General features: G+C 44.0%; 1 protein-coding gene across 1 annotated transcript in view; it reads left to right on the top strand.

The window, feature by feature from the left end:
• The window catches only part of MFSD2B (MFSD2 lysolipid transporter B, sphingolipid), a 255,778-nt gene that overhangs the window by 58,705 nt on the left and 184,209 nt on the right, over window positions 1-12,864 (top strand). The gene's annotated exons all lie outside the window — the stretch shown is intronic.

Below are 12,864 nucleotides of genomic sequence, written 5' to 3'. Positions count from 1 at the left end.
TAAGATTTAAAGCATTAAACATGAATTTAAATATAACATAAGTGCATAGGTAAGCACAGCAAAGAAGTTGAGAACACAATGAAAGACCATTTTAAGGGATGGTAGCATCCTCCATCCCAAAAAGCAGGACAGCAGGCTCTGCTTTAGAGTTGGTGGCGCTCAGTGCGACAATATTTTTGCGTACCCCCCTTAATGACCTCCTCCATAGATTTTCTCACTATCACTCGCCAACAGTGCCCCTCCTCTCTCCATAGTCCCTCTCTCACATGTATTTAATTTGTTTTATAGCGCCTCTCACACCAGTGAATGGTGTCAGAGCACTGCATTACACACACATACAGAGATAATGAATAATACATATGTAAACCAGTGCATAGAAAATGTTACATAAGACAGAAGAGACTATAAGGTGTAGTGCTTAGTCTGGAGAAGCACAAACTCAGGATTCAAAACGTAACGCAAACGCAGTAGTTAGAGTTGGCTTTACTAGTAATAATTTATTTCTACCCCAAAAAAACTTTTTTAGCAACATTAGGACAATAAAAGACTGGGGTGGAATATAGACTTCTAACCTCTACCATGCAGTTTGCATGCAGCTCTTTAATGGCAGTTCATGACTCACTGTACTATATTATGATTGTAACTTATGAACTGAAAATAAAAAAAGGATCTCTATGACAAAAGCTGTAACCCACTGAGCTAGCCAAATAAAATACAGTTCTGTGATCTGCATGTACATGTTCTTTGCAGTGGGCATGTTAACCCTCTGCATTAATTTAGATGAGCTAAAACTGCCTCTGGACAAAACTCCAATCCCTCGCCAGCAAACACATTAATAACCAAAGTTATCTTGACATTTTTATTGATGCCTCAAAACCGGTGGATATAAAGTGAATTCTGCTGTTTATACCAATAATAACTTGCAAAACACAGTGCCCCCAAGCTCAGCAATAAACCTATCCCCACCCTTCCAGCCTCTTTGGGAAATGCCCAATGCCCGGTATGGTCAGTCCGGCATTGGGTGGGTCAAGGCTTTAAGAGATGCTCATTTGCATTAATGATTCACTACGATTCACTAAACCGGATTGAGATTGTACAATAAATATTGCAGTCATGTTGCATGTGTCGCTGGTGTAGTTTTCAGAGTAGGTCCGCTCATAAAGAGCCTGGTGTGTGCCCTTGTATTTGGCTTTCTCTTTCCTTTAACTTTGTTAATTTTTTAAATTTTTATGGTTTATTTCAGTGTCTGTTGGTTTGCATTTTACTGTTAAAATCTGACTTGACAGTACAGCTGTCGACAGACCCAGGGATTTAGAGGGGATGAAAAAACTGGGGGTCTCTCAAAGGTGTGTGGCCTACGTGCTTAAGGGCGTGACTTAAAAACATGAAAGGTAAAAATCTGTGCTGACCATAGTGTGCTGCCCGATTGTTTTGTTGCCTGTTTCTGTTATTGCATTCTAGATATATAATACAACTTACATTACACTTAAAACAAGCCAGGGCTATTGGCTTAGTCAATGGTTGTTTGCTGCATAAGATACATGAGTAATAACAACAACTTTGTTGTAAATAGTGTTGAAAATGCTTCAATTCTGAAATTATGAGACTGTGAAATAACTAGAACACTCAAACAGGAATGCTAAATCAAACTCTTTGTAAAATATTTACTTTTATTTATTGTGGGCTTGAAAATGTCTGAAACCTGCTAGTACTGGACAGCAGCAGTCCATGCAGCAGCGTTATCAGTCTCCAGCAGGTAATGACTGTATAGGGGTTACTTTTTAGAGCCTAAGCTCCGCCCACCACCCCTCCTGCCCCGTTTTGAATTCCCGCGACATTCGCTTTTAGATCATATCTTCCGATTAGCTTCTAAATCATGGCAGCATGCCAGTCTCGGATTGGCAAGGCGGGCAATCGGGCATCCGCCGATGAGCCTCTGGCTGAGGCCAGTTGGTGGGCCGGTTTTTTGGTCTACTAAGGGCTCCACCCATGGTGCACGGTGTGAAAGACTGTTGTTACAGCCTTAATAAACATGACCCCATGCACATGAATTCAGGCCAGCAGGCTGATATCAGAGGAAGAATGACAATGGGCTGCTCCTGTCACAGCCCATTCTCCAGGCGTGACAGAGTTTGCAAGGAGCTGCTGATGGGAAGCCATTAGCACTTACTTTTCAGGGGACTGCAGCAGGGGAGAGGACTGGAGCATCGGGTGGTGGGGCCAGTGAGGGCCAGCGATCGAGCATTTACACATTAGCATTACGAAGGGTGCAATGTGTGAACTTGGGCCACTTTTTATTTGGTGGCCCGGGCCGAATTGTGGTCCCAATCCAACCCTGCAGCATGCATAACAAAGGAGACTCTTCGAAGTTACATCAAAGGCTGGTGATGGGTGATACTGCCGCTGATGAGAGCAAAAATGGAGAGTCCGATAGGGACCCGTCTCAGCACCTGGGTGTTAGGACTGCTGGTGCTGAGCACCGACAGAACCCATCCAAATTAAAGCCCTGGACAGACCTCAAGGAGAGGCAGTGTGGCCTAGAAGCCAGAGCTGCCGACTTTGGGAGTGCAGAGCCAGGTTTGAGTCTCTGGCAAAAACACCCAATGCCTTCATGCCTAAAACAAAGTGTGATCTCTTCTTGTTCTCAGCTAAAGAGCTCTGATGCCCTTTAGCAACTTGTGTGCTACATAAAACTGAAAATAATAGATTCTGTGATTTTGTGTGTTATGAAGCATTAGAGAGATGCTTTGGATCCACCCAGATGACGAGTTTCCCTTCTGCAAGATTTTAATAGGGCAGAAGCAGTGTGCCTCTGCTGAAAAAGAGTGCTTATATTGCACAGATCATTCTCAGAACAGTAGTCGTGAGTTGCTTTTGGTGGAAAGCCAATGATAAAGGCTGTTACCCAGGGCCGGACTGGGAACCAAAACCGGCCCTGGCAAAGTGATCGGCCGCCCCCTCCTGGGGCTTAAGGGTGCCGCGGAGCTCTTTGCCAGGGCCGGTTTTCGGCCAATTTTGTTACAGGGCCGATTTTGCAGCTGTGCTGCAAAAACGGCCCTGTAACAAAAACGGCCCCCGGGAGCCCAAAACCGGCCCCCACCCGTGCGGCGCACCGGGGGATTGCCCGGTGCCCGCTACGGCCAGTCCTGCCTTGCTGTTACCTTCTTTGGATTAGTGGAAAAATGTATTTCAGATGCCATAGGCCTGGTCTGTTTATTATGAACTGCTATGACAAAGGTAGTGGGCCTGACATATTTACTGTGAAAAGTGTGAAAGCCTGTTGACAGAAATTTTGTTACATGAAATATCACTAAAATACCTTAGTAAGCAAGGGTTATGTTGCTGTTTATCCCCTCAGGGTAGAAGATTTGCACTGTGATATTCCTTGTTAGGCCGCTTTAAGAGGGGTTGCATATTGCTTGGTCTACTGTAATTTTGTATATGTTTGTCATTTTTTGATCGCAAAAGTTGTGGGTGCCTTGCAACAAATTGAATGCTCAGTACAGTGGGCCTGTGTTGGCTATAATGACAAGCCAATGAAAACGGCTGTAGGCCCAATTGGTTCATTGGGAAAAGCACTCTTTCTAATTCTTTATTGGATGGAGGATCCATTCCATGCTCATTTTCCAAGGGCATGCTGATAACCAGTGCTTAATTTGTAAATTATTAAGTGCCAGGGCTCTGTTCAGGAGGCCACTGCAGCTTACACCACCCATCGCCCTGATCATTGCTGCCACAACAACTACTAACCATCTCTCTCGCATGTAAATGCGACAGTTCAGATTATTCCAGTCCCCAAAGCTAAAGGAATGGCTGGGGAGGCAGGTATTAGCGATTGTTTTTTTTTTTTTTTTAAAAACCTTTATTTCTTCAAGAATATGGACACAGCTATTCAGCCGACAACCCGGAGGTTCGGCAGCTTCATTAGGAGAGTATAGAGAATCGTCCAATTAGCGATTTTTTTAATGAATATTGTTTTCCTAAACAACTGTTATACTGCTCATCACTAAATTACATGAGCGCGCCACCTTGTGGCTGACTGCCCTAAGAGTGGTGTTTACAATTAGGTGCCGGTGCCCAGTACCGGAAAGCACCAGCTCATATTAAGCACTGCTGATAATTTTCTTAAAAAACAGGGAAACCTCCTACTGAGCCCTCTTCGTATAGACCAATAACTTTGCTCAATTCAGATGATAAGATCAATACAAAAATATTGGCTAACTGTATAAAATATTGTCACCGCCAAACTTATTCAGAAAGATGTGAGAAATTTTATTGTCTGTAGGACTTTATGCGCCAATGCACATTATATGTCAGAATTTATCGACATTGTTACGACAGATAGAATTCCAGCAGCAATTATTCTGCTGGATGTGGAAAAACCTTTTGACCTCATGCTACAGATTTTTGTTTGGAATATTAGAGAAATCTAAGTTCCCTCGCAAACTTACGGGGTTATTATTCACTCTGTACAAAGATACATCTGCACAAGTAATCGGCTAATCAAATTTTTCTTCATAAATGCACCTGTCAGGGTTGCGCCTTCCCCCCATGCTTTTTGCCCTTTTTATCAGTAGCCCACCACATTCATCTTAATAATTCTATTTCTGCACACCTGTCTTAAGTCTCAGTAATTAAACTCTATGCTAATGACAGTGCTCTAAACTAATATAAATTTGTCCATTCAAGCTATAAAAACATACACTACACTGGAGGGTTATAACATTAATGAATAGAAGACTAAATGTCTTTTGCTCAATACAACCCCCAATATTCTGGCATTAATATTAAAAGAAAATTCTAATAAAAACCCCAAAGCACACCTAGGGGTATTGTTTTCCGAACAGCCGGGGAATTTATTTCTTAACAACTACATTCCACTAATGAAAAAACTTTGGAAATTCTTTCAGTCTGGAAATCTCTTCCTTTATCAATTATAGGGAAGATTGCGCTAATTAAGATGTTGACTGTACCTCTATTTTTTTTTTTTTACTTTTTCTTGTAAGTCAGATTTTATTGTTATTGCTAAATTAGAATTATCCATGTTTTTTTTTTTAATTTGACACCAGAAGCATCTGTTATTGAAAATAAAAGTCTTATAATTATGCAAAAAAGATGGCGGACTTACTCTCCTTGACTTTCGCTTACATTACATGGCATCTTATAAGTTCCTTGGTCTGACCATTTTTATATTCCTTTTTCGTTTGCCAAACAAATCGCACAAACACCCGCAGCAGTTAGTGCGATCTCAGGCAGTAAATGGCCTAGGGTTGTACCAGTAAACTGGACCAAGGGCCATATGTATGTAACCCCCCTTTAGCGATTCTCAATTTGCGATTTTTGGCGAATCGCAAGTTTAGAATCGCAAAACGGGATGTATATAAAAAATTGCAATTAAATAGCGGTTCCGTAAAAATTGCTATTTAATTGCAAGATTTCAAATAGCGATTCCTTAGCTGAAAAAATCGCACATTTGCGAAATTTGCAAATTAGAGAATCGGAAACTCAGGTGCAGCATGATGACATAACAACCAGGAAGTGTGACTATCCATGCTGCACCTGAGTTTCTGAAGCACAGTGTGAGAGAAGGAGTGGAGGTGAGGGAACTCTGCAGTGCAAGAACCAATGGCAGACACTGGAGACATGGCCAGCCAGGACAAACAGCAGCAGGGGGAAACACCCAGTAACAGAAAACATAAGTTTTTTGAAACTGAACTGGAGGTCCTGATACAGGAAATGCTGATAAGCCACGAACTGCTCTTTTGCAATAAGTCCCTGCGGGTGCCGGAGACACGCAAGCGTAGGATCTGGTCGGACATCCAGCGCAAAGTCAATGCAGTAGGTGTCACCCACAGGAGTGTGGAAGATCTAAGAAAGCGCTGGTATGATATGCGCCAGCGCTCCAAGGAAAAGGTGGCTGCCAGGTTGGAGCAAGCAAAGAAGACTGGTGCTGGGACCTCCACCGCCACTGACTCCACACCACTTGAGGAACTGGTTGAGGGGACCCTGCTACCAGAGAGTGTGATTGGCGTGTCCGACCTGGACAGCTCCGACCCCCCGGCACCAAGACAAGGTAAGAAGCATGCCATCACCCCCCTGATGCCCCCCAACTACCCTCACACACCCAGTAGCGACCCATGGGCAGAACAAAACAAAAACTCCAGTGCAGGTACCCAAGCACACACAGCAATGCATTATGGGAGATGTAGCCACATGCACATTACAGTGGTTCATTTACACCCAGCCAGTCCCTAACAGCATATGCACATCGGGAAAGTCAAAATACAGACAGGCAGTACCCATGTAAATCCAAACAGTGAAATGTAATACATGACAAGTACAAATATGGACAGAAAATTAATGTGTGCATTTACGTCCACAGCACCATCAGAAACACAGGAACTAGTCAGAGGAGGAGAGGAAGAATTACCAAACCCAGAGGCACCAGGGCAAGAGGATGAAACGGAGGAGGAGGACAGCGCAGTAATCCCTCCAAAACGCCGCAGGCGTATTGTAGTGCCACCACTGCCCCCATTGGAGGATGAAGGCCAGGACACAGTTGGCGATGTACAACCAGTCCCAGCACAGCCAGAGCCACAACACCATGCTGATCCGATCCCGCCAGTTCCATCAAGGCGCAGGGCACGTACATCCACCAGTGGAGCAGCCCCAAGAGAGGACACAGTCTTCGGCGGGCTGGAGGGCCAAATGTTGGCGGTACAGCGCCTGCAGGCAAAAAACATGCGCTCATTACAGAGGGAGGTCAGGGCTGGCTTCATGGGCTTGACGGGTGCCCTGGAGGCGGAACTGAGGGCAGATTGTGCTGCTAGGCACAGGGAGATGCAGCGCCTAGACCTGTACATACGGGCAGTTAACCGGCTGTCCTCAGCAACAAATGTGCTGTCAAGGCGAAGCATATGTATGCAGCGTGAGGTGGCACACAACAGCCAGGACGTGGCAAGGGCCCTGGTACAGATCACATCTGCTGTGGATGAGCTGCGGGCAGGAGCCGCATCACCCCCCCGGAGAGGCGCCGTAGTGGGCGTCTCAGCAGAGCTACTGGGACACGTGAGGAGGGCACTGTGCACCCCCTGCCAGGGGCTCCGGCACAACAGCGCCGCACTTGAGGTGTACTAAGTTGGACCAGGAGTTGGGTGCCTCAACCCAGTTCACATGGACACTTGCTCCGGATTGTGCAATCGCACTGTGATAATAACATGTGCTGTGCATTTGACTATACACTGTGGGGAACAAAGGCTGTGTGCCGTCATTTATCCTGAAGTTAAGGAAATAAAACACTGCCTCACAACTGATATTTAGCATTGTGTCATATATTCTTACCTAGAAATAGTTGCGTGTAATCTCATCTCGCCTCTGGCGCCCAGCAGCTGCACCAACTACACCGACTGGCATGCGTCCTGGTGCTGGCCCCTCATCATCGGATGAATCCGATTCACTTAGCTCCACTGGGGTGCCTTTCCTGGTGGCGATGTTGTGTAGCATGGCACATGCTACCACTATCTTAAAACAGGTCTGGGGGCTGTATTGTAGTGCCCCTCCACTCTTATGTAGGCATCTGAATCTGCTCTTGAGTATCCCGAAGGTCCGCTCAATGGTACATCTGGTTGCTATGTGGGCACTGTTGTACCTCCGCTCCCCAACGTTGGCAGGATTCAGGTAGGGAGTCAGAATGAAGTCACGGACCGCATAAGCACTGTCACCTGTGGGGTGGGAGGAATATAGTTAAACACTGTCCTGACAATGCTATCCTTTACTAGTGTGTCCTTTGTACAAATGCATTTACCTAGTAGGTATCCCTCACCAAACTCCCCACTTGTGAGTCGACGGTGTATCCCACTGTGGCGGAAGATGAAGGCGTCGTGCGTGCTGCCTGGGTATTTTGCGACAATGTCGGTGATGATGTGCTTGGCATTACACACCACCTGTATGTTCAGGGAATGGTAGGATTTGCGATTCCTGAACACATACTCGTTCTGTGAAGGGGGGATATTGCGACATGTGTCCCATCTATGCATCCAATGACGTGGGGAAATTGGGCTATTTGATAGAACTCCTGCTTGGTCTGGTCTAGTGCCTGTGGTGTGCTGGGGAAGTGGATGTGGTGATGCAGCCTCTGGAGCATGGCATCAAGGAACTCGTGGAAAAAGCGCGACAATGCACTCTGTGAGACCCCTCCTGCTGATGCTATCACCACCTGGAAGCTACCTGATGCCAAGAGGTGCAGTGAGCACAGGACCTGGATGTGGGTGGGGATGGTGTGTGTCCTGTGTGTGCGGTGTTCAAGGATAGGTTTGAGCTCCTCAATTAACTCAAGGATGCTCTCTTCATCCAGCCTGTAGTTTGTATGGGTCTCATCCTCAGTGCACTGGAACAGGGTTATGCGCGCACAAAAGATCCTCTCCTGGCGTCTCTTCCTCTGTGCCGCAGCTCTGATTCGCAGCCTCCTGGCTATCACATACAGCCCAGCCATTGTGGAAAAATCTGTTGCATTGTGGGCCTCCTTAAATAGATTGCACCTGGTTACCACCTGGTCAGACTTGGTGGTAATTGTGATTCTCAAATTTGCGGATATGATGAAATCGCAATTTGCGATTTTTTCATACATTTCATTGCGATTACCAAAAATGCGAATTTTCAAATTGCGATTTTCGCTAGGTGCAAATCGCAATTTTGGAATTCGCACCAATAATCGCAGACTTTCTGATTCGCAGTGTGATTAATCGCTATTTTAGCGATTTCTTATATTTGCGATGCTTGAATGTCTCATACATCGCGTTTAGCAAAAGTTTTGTCGCAAACGCAGTTTTTTGCGATTCGCAGCATTTGCGAGTAAAATTTTGCTTCATACATATGGCCCCAAATGTCTTGAGTCCCCCATTCCCTCTCTAAGAAGAGACACCAATGAGGCACACAAATAATGGATAGACTGGATCAATTATTCAGTAGATCATTGTTTTCAGAAACCCAGAAAAACAGTACCATTCAACCCTAAAAAGCAGCATGGTTTAACAACCAGCCTGCAATTCAAAAAAAGAATTGCAAGAAACTCGAAATGAACTGGAGGAAAACTTTTGCTCCAGACCTCAAGCTGATATACAAAAGAGCCATCAGACAATATCACGATGACATTAAACTAGCACAGGCATAATATTACGAGGAGAAGAGAAACTTGGCCTCAAACTCCCCCAAAGAACTTTTTAAATTGTGAAGTCACTCACCACGACTGGGCAAGACATCCATCTGCCTCATTCATCTAAGGAGAGATGTAGTGAGCTAGCTACTTTTTTCAATAATAAAGTAGAAAACATCATCAACTCACTACACACAAGCCCTGTGGATGGTCCCGAAGGTAGGGAGGCAATCTCGGACTCAAAAAGCCAATACCCTAACTCGGACCAATCCAGCCCACCTTGTTCTACAGTAATGGGTTCCTTCCCGTTAATTGATAAAGAATTTACAAGATTATTATTAGGCAAAATTAAGTCTGGCTCTTCACTTGATCTCGCTCGCCCCCCCAAAATCTTACTTCAGGGCAGAGATCCTATCTTATCCACGATGGCAGACCTCCTTTCACTATCACTGAGCACCGGGTTAGTTCTATAGACATGGGAACAATCCAATGTGAAGCCTCTACTTAAGAAACCCCAACTAGATCCTTTGGTACTGGGGAATTTCCACCCCATATCACTACTACTCATTTTGGGTAAAGTGATAGAAAAGCATGTCAATAATATCATTTCACAGGTCCTGGAGGAAAACAATATCTTGCACCAGGCACAAATGGGGTTCCGTCCAGGATATAGCACAGAGTCAGCCCTTTTAATTATAACTGACAAACTAAAAATTATACTAGACCAAGGGGGCTCCGCTGCCATTATCCTACTGGACCTAAGTGCGGCTTTTGATACTGTGGACCATAGTATCCTAATTCAGAGACTAGGCAACATTGGGATCCAGGACCAAGCCAAATAATGGCTTACCTTATTCCTAAGTGAAAGGTCGTTGTTAAGTGGAGATCCAGGAAGCAAGTATGAAATAAAGAATGATTTATTCCGGTATGAAGTTCACCCACGACCACGACGTCCTGCTGCTGTCATGGATTCCAGCACAAAACTACAGTTGCTTGGAAAACCGGTAAGCAGTGAACGGCACGGAGCGTGGAACACATTTTAATCAACAACATGTTGACACACGAGATGATTGTGCGCAAGAGCCTCGTTAAAGGCTCCATGCGCTGCAATCATCTCGTGCATGTAACCATGACATCACTACAACATCTTTCCCCTTAACAATTGAAAATAAGAATTACATATCTATTAAAGTAACAATCTATCATAAGTGGAAGTAAGATTACAATATGCAAAGTAATTTTTACATAATCAGGATGAGTAACAAGAACATTAAATTATTCTAGAATATAATCTTTGTACTTCTGTGTTAACGTTCTTGTGCGAGTAATGTTTTTCCCGCACATTGCTACCTCTTTGTCACTCAAATGTGTGGTTGTAGGGCTAACTGAAGAGTGTGCTTGAAACATAAGAGAAGGGGCGGGTGTAACTAAAGTTTCTACGTTTTTAAATTTTGTAGGAACCACGTCTTGTAACCAATTGTAGGATTGTGAATGACCTGCATTTAATCCATAATGGTTAGAAATGATGTCAGCTTGAGAATTGGAAATTAAAACTACATTTCTTTTGTTCCACCACCCTTTGTTGAATAAAAAGGCTGAACCCTTAGATACTTTGCAAACTTGAACTGGTGCGGAAAATTTCGGAGAACCCTTCACCACCTTCTTGGGCTTTTTAATTAACACCCATGTTGACACACGAGATGATCGTGCGCATGAGCCTCTTTAAAGGCTCCATGCGCTGCGATCATCTCGTGCATGTAACCATGACATCACTACAACATCTTTCCCCTTAACAATTGAAAATAAGAATTACATATCTATAAAAGTAACAATCTACCATAAGTGGAAGTAAGATTACAATATGCAAGAAACCCGGTAAGCAGTGAACGGCGTGGAGCGTGGAACACATTTTAATCAACAACCTGTTGACACACGAGATGATCGTGCGCAAGAGCCACGGTAAAGGCCCCATGCGCTGCGATCTAGCTCTTTACCAACGTCAAGGAATTCTACAATCCCACAGCGGCTAACTGTGACATCACCCCATCCCAAACACTTTGAGATGCCCTCTCAAACTTTTTTGACCTAAAGATTGCCATGATCTACAACAAATTCGACCATTGTGCTGGTCCTGACAATATCTCATCGGAGAGCCTGTCAAAGTAAGTGTAAAAGAATTCAGACTGTCCACATCCACTGTGTATGACCCGCTGCTCCCCTCTAACAATAGTGTCCAATAATTTCCTAATTTCTTCTTTCAGAAATTGATATCTTGGGTGCCCCTTTCTTAGAAAAGATAAATAAGAACGTTGCCAAACTATGGTCAATCAATCCAGTGTATTGATGGGTTGGGTCTTTGAGTCCCTCTTTGGAAACCTGCAGTTCACAGCTGCACCATGTTGATAGCTACCTCAAGTCACCGATGCAGGTGGGATTGGGACATTGAACTGGAAAAAGAGACAAAGGGTCTGATTACGAATTTGTCAGTCCATAGGACCGCCAAACCCACTGTGGTGTGGCAGCTACCGCGGCACCGATGGTCCGACAGCCGCATTTTGTGTTTGACAGTCAGACTGCCACAGTGTCCGCTGTAACCACCAGGAAGCCGCCGTTCCCCAGCGGTGTTGCAGGGGTGTGAGGCAGTAATGTGCTGGTGGTGCCATTGCGGCACAGCCAAGCATATTACAAGTTTCCTCACTGCTAGCCTTTTCATGGCGGTGAGTCCGCAATGAAAAGGCTGGCAGTGATGGAACTAAGGGGGCCCTACAGGGTCCCCTGTTGCCTCGGACAATGTGATGCATGCAGGGGGGCACATGGTGTGCCGCCCTATCTGCAAGCACCCGTGTAGCAGAATAACTTCACAAGTGCATGGTTGAATTCTACTATATTTAGTAGTTTATTCTTCAGTTACAATGCATATAATTAGGCCCACAAGAGGAACGCTCATAATGAGATGATAACTCCTCGCGCAGGTTTCCATTTCATACACTAACATTCTAATCAACAAGATAAATACTACCAGCAACATTCTAACATACCCATACTTCAGTTATGACACAACAAAGCAAATATACATATATAATGAAAAGAAAAAAATTATACAATATGCATTGTGATGATCAAAATAGAATATAATCTTTAAATCTTGCAGGTACAACAACCTTTCTTCTTTCTTGAACATTTGTTTCTGTAAAATTATCCTGTAATCCAACATTGCTATCATTATTTACATCACCCGCAATAGACACATTACTTGCATCATTATTTTCTTGTGTTTCTCGTAAGGTTTCATCAGAAATATGTACATCAAAAAAATCATTACAGGAGTTATCCATTTCAGTCAAAAAATTATTCTTGGCCCTGTTTGAGTGGTACTACTACACTCCAATCCAAACAAGCTTTATTCAACACTTTAGTCATAAAAGGGTGGTACTAGAATAATGGATTATACACACTGTCAGGCTTAATTATAAAACTTGCTTATGGAAATTACATCAGAACATCATAAAATACTAGGATTCAATAAAACTCTAAAAACATTACTACATACTTTGTAGCTGAAACCTTTGTAAAATCTTAATCTAAAAACACAATAAGATATCCATAGAGCTAATTTCCGTTAAAAAGGAGTGTAGTCCTAAATCCCCATGTACATGTGCAAAACGTGCAATTGCGGGTACTCCCCATGTTATGTGGATAGCAAATTAGATCTT

This window comes from Triturus cristatus, chromosome 6 (assembly GCF_964204655.1).
Source record: "Triturus cristatus chromosome 6, aTriCri1.1, whole genome shotgun sequence".
NCBI classification, from domain to species: Eukaryota; Metazoa; Chordata; class Amphibia; order Caudata; family Salamandridae; genus Triturus; species Triturus cristatus.
Note: the sequence above shows the minus strand (reverse complement) of the source record. Positions and strands in the feature narration are given on the sequence as shown.